The 15,493-nt window shown below is 50.3% G+C and overlaps 1 protein-coding gene across 18 annotated transcripts in view; it reads left to right on the forward strand.

The window, feature by feature from the left end:
- The first annotated feature begins 7,110 nt into the window (after positions 1-7,110).
- The window catches only part of EPB41 (erythrocyte membrane protein band 4.1), an 87,457-nt gene continuing 79,074 nt past the window's right edge, over positions 7,111-15,493 (forward strand). For all 18 annotated transcript variants that reach the window (XM_075047654.1, XM_075047655.1, XM_075047647.1 and 15 more), the window contains exon 1: positions 7,111-7,288. The gene's annotated coding sequence lies outside the window, so the exon portion shown is untranslated. The remainder of the gene's footprint in view (positions 7,289-15,493) is intronic.

A 15,493-nucleotide genomic window follows, 5' to 3' on the forward strand; every position in this document is an offset into this window, starting at 1 on the left:
GATGCAGCTACGCTGTGCCCGTCCCCGAAAGGAGGCAACAAAAACTTGTGGAGCAATTCGTGCCCTCCCAGGTGTGCGGCTTCTCTCTGAGCGCCGGGGTGTGCGTAGACGTGGGTCTCCCCCAGCTCGTCGCGGTGCTGGCAGTCCCTCCTGTTTCTCGCCCGAAGCGGGGCACGTGCCACTTCTGCGTGTCGTGATGGTAACGGCGAGTCAGCAGCAGCAAAAAGTTCATCCGTGCATCAAACTGCTTCCCCGTGGTCGGGCTCAAGCTGTTCTGCAGGCGGCAGGGGCCTCCCCCGTCCCTTCTCTTGGCTTTGCCTTGCGCTTAAGAGAAACTTCAGGCCTTCTCGAGAGGGTTTGAAACCCTGCCGAGGAGAGAAAGTGCCTTCTCATCCGCGGCGGTGCTGCTCTGACGAGGCTTTCCTCCCGGCACGCAGCCTGGCAGCTGCTGGAATTGCCTGCAGCCACATCTCTCTGTACCGTGCGTCCCCCCTGGGCTGGCACGGTCCTTTCGGAGCTGCTGGTGGGTGAAGATTGCTTGGAGGGTAAGGAAAATATCAACTGTTCTCTGAGCGGGGGACTCTGAAGTTACATCACTAATTTAATGTATAATGGAGCTTTTTCTGAGCTCCATCTGCAGCCCTTGCCCGGGGAGGGGAGCAGACTGCAGAGGGTGTCTACCCCGGAGGGCAGATACCCTCCCTTCTCTGCCGAGCAGCGTTTTACCTTTGTGCGCGTTCCCACCTGCAGGAAGAGGCTCGAGGCCGTGGTGGCTGGAAGTTTGGGGTTCAAATTGGCTCTTGGCCACGCTGGGTGCTGCAGGTTGGAGGTGTGGGAGCTGTCTGAGGTGTGATTCAGGTGGGGGGGAGGGACTCGCCCACCATCAGCCTGGAGATCTCTCTCTCAGTGAGCTGCCCAGGAAGGATGGGGATGTGTCAGTTGTCCCTTTTACGCACTTTTCTTCACCTAGTGATTTGTGCGAGGCTCTGAGTCAGGCTTCACGGAGAGATGCTCTAGCCAGCTCTCTGTGCTTAGCCTGGGACCAGCGCTGGGTGTGGGACTGCAGCCGGCGCGTGGGGACGACCCCTCTGAGCAGCCTCGCACACTGGATGTGCCGCTGAGGCTGTGGTGGGTTCGGTTCGTGGCTCTTGGGGTCCCTTATGCCGTGAGCACTGGGACTGTGCCGGGCCAGCCCTGGCTGAGCTGGTGGGGACAGCCAGGGTGGGCTCTCTGGGTCTGGCGGGGTGCATCCGAAGCGGCCAGCCCATCTGCGTGCTTCTCCCCACTAGAGGCTGCTGACGAACAGAGCATTTTTCTTTCCCTGGCTCTGACAGAGCAGCGGGGTCTTGAATTTGCAGGGCTGAGCATCCCAGCCTGAGCTTTTCCTGCTGATTCACCCTGGAGACAGCAGCGGGCTTCCCCTCCGGCAGCGACCGGGTTCAGGGGGCACATCTGCTCCCCTGCCAGGCCCACAATGGATCTTCCCGCTTCATTAGGTCTTAATTAGGCAAATGCAGCGGGACCGTGTGCGAGGCCATTGCCAGGGGACACGGATCATGCGTGGAGCCGGGTACCAGGGATGCCGGCTCCCATCCCGCCAGCCTCGGGGGTGTTGACGGGGTTTTTCCAGCTGGGTGCTGAATGTGGGATGAATTCAGCTTCTCATATTGTTCTCCCGGAGGACGTGTGTGCAGCGATAACTGCCTCACCCCTCCGGCGTATCCCAACTGGCAGAAAAGCCAAGGATTAGTGAAGCGTTGGAAGGGATGCTTCACCGCTGGGCACAGCCGTGATGGCACAGTAAAGCCGCCCTGTAGACACAAAGGAGACTCTTCTTCCAGGGCAGCTGGTTTAGTACCTAAAGCCTGGGCAGGAGTGTAGTCTGGAAAACAAACCCAGACCCTGGGAAGATGATTAATCACATAACAATTAGGTGTAAAACGAAAGGCAGTTGCTGCCGCGTGGCAATAGCTGCAGTGGAAGGTGCCTGGGAAGGAATTTGCGGCGTTGCACAAGACCCTGCTGCCTTTGCTAGGTACAGGCACTGCCGGGAGGGCAGCGTGGTGCCAGCTGGCTCCAGCACCGAGCAGGCAGCGTGGCTTCCCCGACAATGGCAGCCCAGCGCTTTACATAATCTGGGACTTGCAAAACAAGCTTGAAGGTCTGGAAAATCCTCCTGCTATTGTTGGTGCTCAAAGTTCACTGAATTTCCTGGTTTGATCTGCGGGTCTGGTTTTTGTTTTGGGACCGCAGTGGGGAAAAGTGCACTTTGCGCACAGAAAAGAAAAGGGTGTTTGTAGCGTTTAATCCATGCCTGCTCCTTAGATGAAACTATTTTTGTGGTTCACAAGAGGTTTTGAGCAGCTGCTTGCAGCTTTATAGGGCTGCAGAGGACTCTTCGTCTATCCAATTAGCATGGTTTGTCTCTAGTCCCCTCCTGATGCCCCCCGAGAAAATCCTGAAATATCAGACATGCAGGCACGGGGTGCCGTGGGCAGTGCACACACAGGCACCATCTGGGCTCCCGGCCCGAGTGTCTGCTCAGGGGCACAAAACGCCGGGTCAAAATGGCTTTGTGTTGTCTGAGCCTCATGTGAGTTGGACCCTGCTGCTCTGGGAGGGCTCTAAAGCTGCCTCGCGCTCGCACATTTTAGGAGGAGAGGCTGGAAGGGAACTCGGGTCATGTTATTTTGCTGTGCCTCTTAGCTAGAGCCGTCTGCTGCTGCTTCCTGCAGCTTGGTGATTTGGAGGCAGCTGGGAAAACGCACCCGGGAGGATGCTGAGGCTGTCGGGAACCACCCCAGCCCCACACCGGCCTGCGGACGGCTGCGGGCTCAAGGGCAGCGCGTTGCCTGGCCCCGGGAAGTGTTTTGGGGTGTAGGCCCTGCCCTTGCTCCTCCATTTGCTCATCCCAAAGCCTTTTGCCAACACAAATAAAGCCACTGATGTCCCGTGCGCTATTCAATTAAATGAACGAATCCTGTTAAAATGTTCTCCGCTCCTGTTCGTAAATAAATGACTAAGAAACCTGCCTTTTCCTGCCATTCCTGGGAAAGCCAGGTTTCGTAGCAAGGAATGAGGTTAAGTTCTTGCTGGTCCACTTAATGTGAGGCAAGTTTTGGCAGCCTGGTAAGCGGCAAAAGAGGAGGAGGAGCCCTGGCCTGGTGGCACAAATACATCCTCTTATTAGAGGCAGCTTCTAGCTCCTTTCATGTAGGTAATTACATCTGGCCACGGTTGACCTGAGCTGGATTTGAGCAAGGGGTTGTGAGGCTTGACGTGTGCTGGGAGTCTTCGGAGTGACCAAGCTCTGACTGCAGCAGTGTTAAAGCAATCTTGTAGGTGTTGCAAACGAGCCAGTGCATCGCAGCGATGGGGTGGGAGACGTGGGGAAACTCTGGACTTGTTTACAGCCTGGAGAACCTGGTGTTGGTGCTGAGCTCTGCTCGGCATGGGTGGGAGCTGGGGTGGACCGATGCCTTGAAGCATCATCGTAGCCAGGGCGTTAACGCAGCTGATGCATTACAGCATTTACCATGCTATATGTGACCTCAGTGAGATGATCCCTGCTTGGTAGCTCTCCCCCGATTGCAGTGGTGGTTTAGCCTTTTAAGGGCTTGTATTTCTATATCTGCTTTCCAAAAGCCCTTGGAGATGGGGTAAGCTGTTTGTGGGCACTTCAAAACTTGAGGGGAGCTCTTTCTCTGCATGGAGGGTCCATATCAGCACCGAGTCACCTCCCTGCATCTGCATGAACTCAAATGCTGAGCATGGGAGCAATGGAGGGCAGACGCTGGCCCAGCCCTGAGCCATGTTGGGCTGTAACGTGACTTTCTCTGTGTTGATGTTGCACTGGAGGTGCCTGCGTCTGACGTGGAGGTGAACCTCTGCCGTATGGTTGGGATCGGCCTTGGCCAATCTGCGGCTGTGAGGAGCCTCGCCGCGGGCTGGCAGATGGGGTCAGTGCTGCTTGGGGATTTCCTCGGATGCAAAGTGGAGGCTTTTAATAGCAAACGCAGTCATCTGTATCATTGCATAGCTTGAAACCTGTTCCTTAGAAATACCAACTGGCAGCTGGGATGTGGCTGAGCAAGAAGTCCATTCCTTTCAGAAATTTTTCCCTGGTTTTGAGTAAAAATGAAATAAGGTTTAAACCTATCACTGGTGATGCTAACGTGCTCATGGGTTTGGGGTGCAGTTCCTCCCTGGGAGGCAGCCTGGAGAAAGCCCTGCCTTCCTTGGGAAGGTCTCTTGGCCCCGTGTGACGGTCGGATCCTTCCCGGTGTGCTGTGCTGACAGATCCTGTGCCTCAGCTGGGTGCCAAGACTTCAGCCTTCTAGGAAAGGCAGCGGGGGCCGGTGTGGGTTTCCCTCGCTGCCTGCTGCCAGCCCGTGGGTGCCCGGTGCCTTGTGAGCAGCGGTTGGAGGTGTTGGGGCAGCGTCCGGAGTTGCAGATGGCTCACGTCGGGGTTGCAGTGCTGCTTGATCCATCTAAGCTGCCTTTCGGTGGGAATACACAAGATAGCTGAGCACAGAATTGATCTGCGCTGCTGGCCAGGCTTTTTCCCGGTGCCGCTGTTTTTTTCTTCTTCTGCTGTAGCAGGAGGCAACTGTGGTTACGGCAGCTGCCTGGCTCTGGCAGTTTGCATCTTGCCTCCTCTACAAACTGCCTTCAAATTTCTCAGCTTTCTGGGTCCTTGTTCTGGTCGATACGAGGCTGTTATCGGAGCTCAGCAAACCGTGATGATCACATCCAAGTGCTGTACCTCAAACCACCTTGCAGCGCTGGGCTGGATGAAGAAGCTCATTTGCACGGGGCGGTTAATTCTCTGTATGTTTTAATCTCCGCGACCATCTGTGTTCTTGCCTGGGCTGGGGAGATGGGAGCTCTTGGGATTTATTCCAGGAGGTGAACATGGAGAGGACTGTTTATTCTGTGTCTGCTGAAAACTGCCCCGGGTCAAAGCAGGACAGCCTCATTAGCTCTGGGAACAGTTGTTCCCGCATCCTCAGGCAAGGAGGCCTGAACGACGTGTCAGCTCTATCCTGGAGGCACGTCCTGAAAACCTGCAGGGAGGGGGCAGGGCAAAAGAAAATGGAGACCTTTCTGAATGCTTTCCAGCATACAAACCCAAACATAGAGGGTCTGTAATGGGCTGGGCTGGCATCTTGGAGGGCTGAGGTCCCTCTAAGGAAGGCTGCGTTTGTCCGGGGAGAGGTAGTGTGCTAAAGCATCTCCTGGCCACCCTAAAAGCCCTGCCCCAGGTTGTGGCAGCTGCGCTGGTATGAGCCTGCGCTGCCAGCAGCTACTGCAGTCTCTGCCCTGGTGAACGCCACGGCTGGAGCTTGGATTTGAGCTTCAGAAGCTGCTGATGAGACTGGGGTGCTCGCACACAGCACCAAAGTCAGGGGACCAGTACCTATCGGTGGGCTGCAGTACCATCTCCAGAGAGACCTGTGCAGGCTGCTGCTGACGGAGAGAAGCTTTTTTGCAAGCAACACCTGAAGTCTTCCTTGGTTTGGATTCTCACATTTGTGAGCCTGAGGCTCTGCAGCTCATTGCAGAGCCCCAACCAGGATCCCGCTGACCGCAGGCTCTGCACATGGCACAGGCAAAGGCAGCACTTGCTGTGGGCTCTGTCGAGGAACGCCTGTCCCGTGGGGCAGCATGGCCCCGGCGAGGCTGCTGATATCCGAACCCAGAGGGAATGATCCCTGCCCTATAATTAAGATCTCTTCTGCTCCTGTTCACCATACTAATGAGTACTCTCGTGGGTGTGCTCCTTGCAGCTGCTCTGGATCCTCTGCGTGGCTCAGAAAGTGGAGGTGGCTTTCCAAGAGAGCCACCTGCAAAGGGCAACCCCAAATCTTCATCCCTGTCTCACTGGGCTGAAGCTCATGGACTGGGAACCTTTGACTGTAAAGATTTTTTCCTGACTGCATCTTACTGGACTGCAACCTGCATGCAGTAAATTCGTCTGCCAATGTACACCCCATTTGCTCAAGTGAGGAAAACCCCTCCTGCCGTTTATGCTAGCAGGGCTGGGCGAGATGGAGATGTTTTCCCAGCCTTCGGTTGAAGGACCGAGGCTGCCTCTTGAAACGAGAGCTCTCACCTGCTTGCCAGGCTCTTGACATCAGTGGATAATAACACTTAAAAACAACCAGCGCTCCAGCTAAATCCTCTCCTGGTTCAGCAGTTCGGGCTTTCAGTCTCAATGGAGACTGTCAGCATCGCAGTGCATCCCAAAGGATGGGTGCAGGCTTGTGCCTGTCTCTCCGGTGCGGCAGGATGGCTGTAAAGGAGGTGCATAGTCCTGTGCCTGGTGCAGCGCGGCACCGTGCTAGACTTGCCCTGCGTGCTATGAGCATTTGTCTGTCGAGCGGGTCCCTGGACCCTCGGTGGACCGAGGATCTGGCTGGATTTCAGCATCCTGCTCGGGTCCTGGCGTGTGCCCGCCGGAGCACGGAGCCGGCCTTGCTGCGGCTGAGAGCACCGTTGCTCTCTTGAATCTCTTCATTTAGTTAATGATCCTTTTGTTGAGAGGATTAGGGTTTAGAGGCCTCTGGCAGAGTGTTAATTAAATTAAATCTATGGGTGTTTTGTTGAGTTTTTAAAGCCCACTAGAGGGCTCAGTTGGAGCCCTGTGGATTGGGGCCGGAGGCGCTGGGCTGTGTCCATCCCTTGCAGAAGTTTGCACAAGAAGTTATGTAAGGCTGGAGGAGCCAGACGGACACAGAATCGGACGGGGCCAGTCTGCAGGCTCCACACCGCGCTTGCTGCTTCTCCAGCCCAGCTCTGCCCAGGACTCAGCAGTGCCCGACCCGTGCCGTGCTGCCCTGGGCACCGGTTGGGGCTCTGGAGGCCGTACTCGCTGGAGCTTGGCAGGCACGGGACGCCTGCGTCACCACTTGCTGTATTATCAGCGTTAAGTAATGTTGGGCTAATGTTTTGGGGTTTTTTTTTTATTTTTTCTTCCTTCCCCACTTGATGTTTACATTTCTAAGAAGTGGCTCAACGTGAATGTCCGGTTCCACCTTCAGTTCTGGGAAGAGTCAGACACCAAAGTTCGCTTACGTGAACTCTGCTTGCAGTGCTCACGTAAAATACAAGTGTGAGGATTTGGCTTTGTGGCTCGAGGGCTTTTTCTGGCAGGTGCATGGGGTTTTTCATGTTTAGCTAGAACTGTCTATTAACCAGTGTCTCTTCTCCTTTCTCTTCTATACACTGCCCCGTGATGGATTTTGGTGCCTTGCCTGCGTGGTTTGCCCGGCTGTCTCATCTCTGGGTAAGTAACTGCTTCATTAGATCAGCGAGAGGAAGTAGCCGAAACGAATCACTTGGACTTAAATAATGAACTGACCTGTTTATTGTGTCTTACACTCTGGAGCATTGATTGTTATCAAACAGGAGGATTTATCTTGTGTGTGTGTGACGATTTTGGATATTGAAAAGCGCTTAATATAGCAATTTCCAGGCCAAATTTATAACATGAAAAAGCCCCCAGCCGTAGTTTTCCTGCCAGCCTGGGCTGCAGAGTGCTGACCCGGTGATAAAAGCACACCAAGTGCCAGCAAGTGAGCAAATGGAAGTGAAAATGTTTTTGGTAGTGGAAAGCAATACTCCCTGTTTCTCCCCAGATGCCCCCTGGCAGCTGTTGATGGTAAATCAGTGCCATGGTTGTGTAAGGGACTCTCTGAAGGCCGGAGTGCAGCGCTGGGCTGGCTTCCCCTTTGCAAACCTGCAGATGTGCGGGGCTTTGCAGGGCACAAAGGCCTGAGGCCCTTCTGGCAGGAGAGGAGGGGAAATGCGTGTCACGCTTGGAGAAGTGCGGCAGGCACCGATGTTTCTAGCTTCCGTTCAGAGAGATCCTGCTTTGCGTAGGGGGAAAATTGTCCTGGTGGGGTGGATTCTCATGGTTTTCCAGCGGAGGTTTGGTGCCTGCCCCTGAGGCTGGCTGCAAGGTGCTGTTTGTGTATTAAGGACTCTCAAAATAAGGGGTGTGTGCTCAGGGTGGAGGAAAGGAAGGGGTCTCTGCTTGGTAAAGCTGGTTCTCTGGATGCAGTGGTGCTTTTGCGTTGAGGTTGCTATCTCTGGAAACTTCAGAAGTTTTTAATTTACTTTTTTTAAAAAAAATTTAAAGTATCTTCCTGCTAAGCTTTCCCCTTTCCTGTCCATCACCCCCCCTTCCCCAGTAATATCCTCTCCTCTCCCAGTAACGGAAAAGACTGGAGTGTATTTTGAGTGCGTTCAATGTGCTGCCAGTCACTGATGAAAGACTTGAAGGGAAAGCAGAAGAAGGTTCTGGGAACAGATTGCTTTATTCTTAAACTCAGCATTATTATACAATGCCTCACAGTGGAGGGCAGGAGAGATGAATCAAATCCAAGCATAAACCTGTTGTTCTTACACAGAAGTAAGTGAAGCACTATATTTGGAAGCTGAGCAGCTGTCTCCTGTTCTGAATGAGCTGTTCTTTGCTACGAAATCTCTAAAAGAAAGATCATTAATTACCTAGAGAACCTGCCTTGATCAGAGGTGCTGAGCTCCCATCCCCACCAAACACCCAGCAGTCATTTGAATGCAGAATAAAGCTCCTCCACACAGAAGGTGTAGCTGCGAGAAATGCAGGCTGGCAGTGTGCTGGCTGGGAGCTCGTATTTGGAGCAAAATGCAAGCGCTTACTCGCGTGACTGTTGGAGTGGGTTAGCAAGAGGCATGTGCAGCAGCTATAACTGTCCAAGGCTGGCCAGGATGTCCCAGACCAGCTGAGCAGCAGCAGGATCTTGGTCCTTTGTGCTTGAGCAGACCTTCAGGACAGTCACCCATCTGGTTATCGCTGTGTGACAAGTCTTTGGTCAGGGGTGAATTTCTTCCTTGGGGAAAGCTGGTACCCCAAACAACCCCTGGTTTGCTGTCCCCAGAGCAGTCTCACTGTGACTTTTGTTTGCCTGAGTGGTCTGTTTTCCACATACTGCACAGAGGGTAGAGAATTGCATTTCAATGGTCCTGCTTATTATAGGCTTTTGGGGTTTTGACCCTGATACGAGATGAAATTTGCTGCTTGCTGAATAGTTGGTATTATTCTTGGTCAGCAAACAAGAAAGCTAAGTGGTACCTTGTTAGTGATGGCAAAGATAAAGGTTGTATGGTATAGTTTCACTGGATCAGGGACAGCCCTGACCTTCACCCGTCAGAGAAAACAGCAGGGTCAGGTTGCCTTTCCATCTTTAAGCCTGGCTTATCTCTTAGGTAAACATAAAATGCATAGGAGCTGTAGTAAGTGAATCTCCTCTCCTGGCCTGATAAGACGGTTGGGGCATCAGTCCTAAAAGTAACACACCAGCAGCTTCCACAGAGGGACGTGCTGTGAGAAGCTGGAGGGCAGAAACCATGAAGAAAAATGCTGAAGATGCAAGTGGAGCCTGTGACGTTTGAGGTTGTGCTCTTGACCTTCAGCTAAGATTCACATATGTTGCCATTATTTGAGGCCTGTCAAGAAATCCGAGGTGAGGTCATATGTGCTGGCTGAAAAAATGATCAGAGCTATGTTTGTGGCAAAGGAGCTGGTAAGCACAGTGTGTCCGTTAATGGGCTGCTGCTGGGCTGTGTCTTTCCATACTTTGGCATCGGTAATGCTGGGAGCCACATGTTGGTGTAGTTGATCTTAGCTTACCTGTATGTGAAACTGTTTCTTTCTGTCCCTTAATTCACCTAGAGAAGGGCATTGCTTTGTGAAGCTGTTGAACAGCAGTTGTGTTATGAACTTGGGTCTCCCCTTAATTCTTGTTCACGTACAGCTCAAAGAGGATGAACGAATAAGGTCTCCTTTTCCACCTTTCAGTGAGATTTTTCTGCTTTGAACCTCTCCTGGAAATGTGGTAGCAGGGTATCTCTTTCGCTTGTCCCACCCCTTCAGAAGAGACCATCAGAATCCGATGCGGTGTCAAGTTCTAGGGCTGGCGTAGCTCAGTGGTTTCACTTTAGTGCTTTGTAAGGCGGTGAAATAGTTCTCATTGTGGTGTTTAAAATAGCAGTGCTGCCTTCTGAATTACCATCTAATTAAATGAAAGCAAAAACTCAAAAGCAAGTGAGCTTTCTGCATCTCTTGTTGCATAAGAAAAGCTGTTTTAGTTGACCTAAAAACCAACATTGAAAAACAGGCTAAACAGAGATGCTTTCCTCCTAGCTCTGTCGGCAGTTTGTAGCAGTTGCTACTGTTCTTGGAGAGCCATTCATGCAGTGGCAGCTGCAAGCCCTCTTCGAAACAGTTACTCCTTTGAGACTTGCTTCCCTTGTGCTTCATGGTTGGAGGAACCCTGCTGTGGAGACAAATAATTAGAAATAAAAGATGGCAGCTTAATGATTATTAGCTTCTTTCTGATGCAGTCTGCAGTGAATGCAGGGGTAAGGTCCGGCTAGTGTGCATCTCAAAGCTGTTGCTGCATCTCTTGCTCAAAAGATTTACCGTTCACACCATGTTAACTTCCAGCCTCTGTGGACCTGCAGAACGCGCTGAACTATTATTATTTATTTCAGTAAGAAACCTTTTTCAGGGAGGATGACTCTTGGCAATTAACTGTGACAATGGCAACAGTTCAGATGAAGCATGCTTCCTGCTCTCTCCTCCCTGTCTCTCCATCCATACCCACAGCTTTCCTCTACAACTTCTGATTTCCCCCCCTCTCCCCTCCCCCAGTACTTGGATTCTGCCTATAAATCTGAACCACTTTGGGTTTTCTTTATAAAATGAGCACGGAAAGATACGACCTTAATTGAAGCCTCAAAATGCCTTATTTTGTAAAGCTCCAGAAAAACTGGCAGCAATGTGATGCTATCCTCTGGGATTTTGTCCTATTGATAGTAATCTTTTTGAAGCTGGTATCCATGACTGCCAGTTTCAAAGGTTAATATACTGCATTTCAACCAAGCTGAGAAGTCTTTTTTTAAAATTTGTGATATGGAAATGTGCACCAATTAATCATTGCACACCTGCAGAAATGCCCCTCTCAGCAGCCTTTGGCTGTGATGTATTAGGTTGTGGGATCATCTGTAGAAAGGACTCGGGTTGATGAGTCTGATCCAGTTAGTAGCTTAAGACAAACCCTGCAAGGTCCAAGGAGATAGCAGGTAGGAGAAACAGCACTGAATGAGGTGGTGCAGAGCTTCAACTCTTACTTCTGGAAGAAATTAGGTAGCCCATGCTCTGTTTAGAAGTTGTATTTGCTCTCCATAGATAAAGTCTCAATTAGATAAATGTTAGGTCTTGCCAGGTGTCCCTCACTGATGTGCAGGTCTAGCCTGCAATAATGAACGGCTGTCAGTTGTCTAGTGCTGGGGTCATAGCTTGGGTGAATTTGCTGCCCAGCCTTTGGATTACAAGTGATGTGTTAGTACAGACTAGAGGGCTCTCAACCAAGTACCTAGCTCTAAGTTACTGCTGGGTACCTATTGGTCCTAAATAAACACTGATCTTGAAACTTTCCTTCCCTGAACCAAAGAGCTCTTGAGTAGTTTGAAGCCAAGGGATGCTCTTTGCCTAAATTGAGAGCGTAACAGTATGGAGTCAAATCTGTGCTTGAGCAGCCCCTTGTGAAAGCTTCACCTAACTGGTGCCTTTATGGGGAGAAGCTGCAGTTCAAAAAACACCTACCTGGTGTTATTTAAATAGACCAGAGCTGCTTCTTGCTGCAGTTTGACTTCTCATCCATGCAAGGACTAAACCTGCCAGTGACATCCTTTGTTTGGGGTATGGCTCTTCTGCTTCCCTGCCTTAGCACTGGTCCCTAGGTGGCACTAACTGTTATTTTTGGGTTTATTTCAACAAAGGCTGCATAGCTGAGCTTGTCCCCCGCTGAAGTGACAGCTGCGTCTCTGGCCAAGCTGGCTGTTTGTGTTTGGTTTAGGAGGCTGGCGCAAGGGCTTGAACTTCCTCCTGCTGCCCAAACAGAAGAGGTTTCCAGCAGCGTCTCCTGGAATTTATTAACAAGGGGCAGGGAGTCGAGCGCTCTCTGTGAGCATGCTCCTCTGTTTTTAGTTGTGTCTTCTTTTCACTAAGACTGCTAGGGAATGAAAAACTGGTAAATGCTTGAAATAAGGGAGAGCTTGCAACTTGATGGAGGTCAGCATGCCGTTGGGCTGGCTGTCTCTCTTGTGATGGCTCTTTCCATGGTTCAGTCCATTTCTCAGGCTGTTTCTGGAGCTCAGGCTCATGCCACACTGATTCTGCCTTTTCCTGAGCCTGCACTACTTGTATTCACAGCATCACATGTAATCTATTCTCCAGGTTTTCTTAAGCACTTTCTAGATCCTTTAAGTGCAGCCACTCATGTGTTTAATACTTCCTACCCATACTTAAGGGGAAGAGTATTTCTCTCTCAACGTACAAACATTCACTGTATGAAAACTGGATCCTGCAAGCTGAAGCTGACCTCCTCTAATCTTTAAACGGTGCATCCTGGCAGAAATGTGCTTTACGCATCATCTCTAAGCCTTGGAACAAAGCTGGCTTTCCAGGGAGCTGTTCTTCCCTGTACTGGCACACAGCCTGGAGAGAGCTGATGCTCCTCTTCCTCTATTTTATTCCTCTTTCTTCTTGGAACTAGTCTGCTGTGCTGCAAGACACCGTCTCGACTGAACATCAACTTCATGCAAACTGATGAAACCCATGATGGGAGCTTTTTGCATAAATTAACCAGATTCTGGGTGGGATGAAATTCCTAGGTGTACAGGCTTAGTTGCCCAGCTGTCCCTTCTGCCTTCCCCATCTCCCTAAAAGGCATCTGCATAAGCCAGCCTTGTACTAAAAAGATGTAGTGGCTGGAAAACTGGATTCTTCTTCCCACAAGAAAGAACGTGCGGTTTTAGTTTGGCAACAATGGCCTTCAAAGGGTGCAACTCCTGCTGTTAAAACAACCAACAAAGGAAAACTCTCCAGTAGGAAACCACACAGAAAAGGATAGGAGAAGCAGCTTGGATTTAGCAAAACTGGAGGCTAACTGCCATGATGCCAAGTGGGGTTACAATAGCAAAATCACTTAGTGTCTTTAACTATGGAGGGTGCTGCGTGGCCCTTTAATAACTGGCTCAACAATGAATCGATTGTTGGTTTTGGAGAGTGCTGTGATGGGCTGGACTAGATTTAATCTTTGGTTAAATACTTGATACAGAGCCAGGTGACTGTGGATGTTCCAGGTTGCCTTCACCATGCACACACATGTTGTAGCAAAGCGGTGCAGCGTGTTCTAGTTCTTTGTGAAAATTTCTTGAGTTTGCAATTCAGCCTGTTAGAGGCTTTTTCTGGCAGTGAATTCTGCTGTGCCTGCCACTTTGTGTGCTAAATTGAGGGGTGAGCAAGGGAGAAATGCAGCATTAGCTGAAGCACCCCTTCCTTCTAGGTAAATCATTTACCTGAAATATTTTTGTTCTAGATCAAGGAATCTTGTGAAGTTGAAGGGAGATTTCCTTTACACCTCATCCTGGCCTTCTGCTCCCAGCCAAATCAGCCCTGCTGATGGTGACAGTAAATCTCGGAAGAGGAGCCAAGGGCAGAGGGCCAGTAGCTGGCAAAACTGAGCCACCTGCTCTTCTCCCACCTTGTTTGCTCTTGTGAAATGGCTGCTGCTGCTTTGGAGACTCTCACTTGCTAGCAAAGTGTGTGAACGTGGCACGTAAACAGAGTATGCCTATTGTATGTACACATACGTATGCATAATATAGACACAATGAGCTTACTTGGAGCAGTAGTGGATAAATGATTCAGTTGACCAGCTTAATTTCTTTGTTTTCCTAGAACTTGGTGTAATCCTGAGTATTTCTCTTCACCTTAAATCCTGCTTGTTTTGGGGGAGGGAGCACCGATACCAGTGTGATGTACAATTCCTTTGTTTAGATTGGGAATTCCTCATGTAGTGAACCTCCTTGGGGTGAAGAGAGCTCTGTGCAGTTTATTCTTGTGCCAGTAATGCTCTAGGCACAGTGTTCACCAGCACTGTTGTAAATTGGGAGCCCTGCTTTACAACTAATCCTACCAGTAGTGCATCCTGCAGGGGCCTGCAAAGCACTGGATCACCTTACAAAGGATTTTTTTTTATGAAGAACTTACTTGAGCTGGATTTAGTCTACTGTCTAGATGCTCTTAAGATGCTAGAGTGTGTACTTCTGAGCCGCTTGCTAGCTGCATGAACATTGAACAGGCAGAGGGTAGGGTTTGGCATCGTTCTCTGTTGTGACCCAGTTGATTTGCACTGCTTGAGTCCATTGGGATCTGAGCGCTCACCGAGTGGCCTTTCAGCTTGCAAGGAACAGCTTCTGCCTTAGAGACCACAAACACATGCCTAAAATGAATATAATTCCTCTCCTTATTCCTATATCCAGCAGTTGAATACCAAGAAATCCTGACTTATTAAAATAATTCTCAGTCTCTAATTGACTTCTATAAAGCAACTTAAACCAGCTATAACTGGGAGAGTTCTTTAAATATTTGCAATCTGGGCTTGGCACGGGGCAAACTGTTCTTATAGTGAAGAATTTAAGAAATTTCCATTACTTCCTATGGGATTTCAGAGGTCAGTTTGGGGCCGTGTAGGAAGGAAAAGGTTAGAAGCTAAGCTGGCGATTTACAGCAGAAGTGTGGTGTTGATGGTGGTATTTCCATATGCAGAAGAGTGTTGGTTTTGGTTTGTTTTTGTGTTTTTTTTTTTTTCTTTTTTCCTTTTTTCTGCTCCCTACAAAAGGATTGCTTTGGCTTAGGTTCAAATCGCCCTGCCCCAGAACATTTTCAAGGCACTCTCATGGCACAGACCATGTGCCTCATTTCATGTCTGATGACTATTGCTCTTAAGCTTCTCCTGCCATTCGAAGTCTTGGCTGTTTGTTTGGAGTCTGAAGAGGTAACAGCGTCCTTTGCCCTCGTGCACAGCATGTATGGCAGCTTGCACTAGTGCTCCCTGTGGATAAATGCTTCACCTGGGAAATAACGGCTCAAAATACAGGAGCTGCTGCTCGCTGTACTCAGATGCTGGCAGATGGAGTTGGGGATCATCTGGTGATCTGAGCATGGTGGATGACGTGCTGTGTGGTGTTAAATCACCGTTTTGATGTGAAGTTTTCGTTGCCCTGGTCTCTTCGCCATGTAATCTGCAATCTGCCGTCGGTCAGCGTGTGTGCATGTTATGATGAAGCAGTGTGGTTTTGTTTGCTTGTTTTTCTTAATTGCAAGAAGCTGTTGCCAATCCCTCGCATCCAAAAACTGTGGCTGCTTTGCTCGGTGGTTTTCTCCTTAAGTCCTTTGGACTTGCATTTCTCTTCTGACACAGTCTGTTTTCAGCCCATCGTGGGTGAGCAGTAGCAAAGGCAGCAGTTATTGTGGTGGGCCAGCACCAAACAGCTGAGCCTCCTCCATTCACAGCCTGGGCTATTAAAATGTCTTAATTTAATGCCTTGGGGAGTGAAGTCGGAGCTTCAGGGCATGTTTCAGGGGAACTGCCTGTCC

This window comes from Buteo buteo, chromosome 16 (genome assembly GCF_964188355.1).
Source record: "Buteo buteo chromosome 16, bButBut1.hap1.1, whole genome shotgun sequence".
Classification (NCBI taxonomy): domain Eukaryota; kingdom Metazoa; phylum Chordata; class Aves; order Accipitriformes; family Accipitridae; genus Buteo; species Buteo buteo.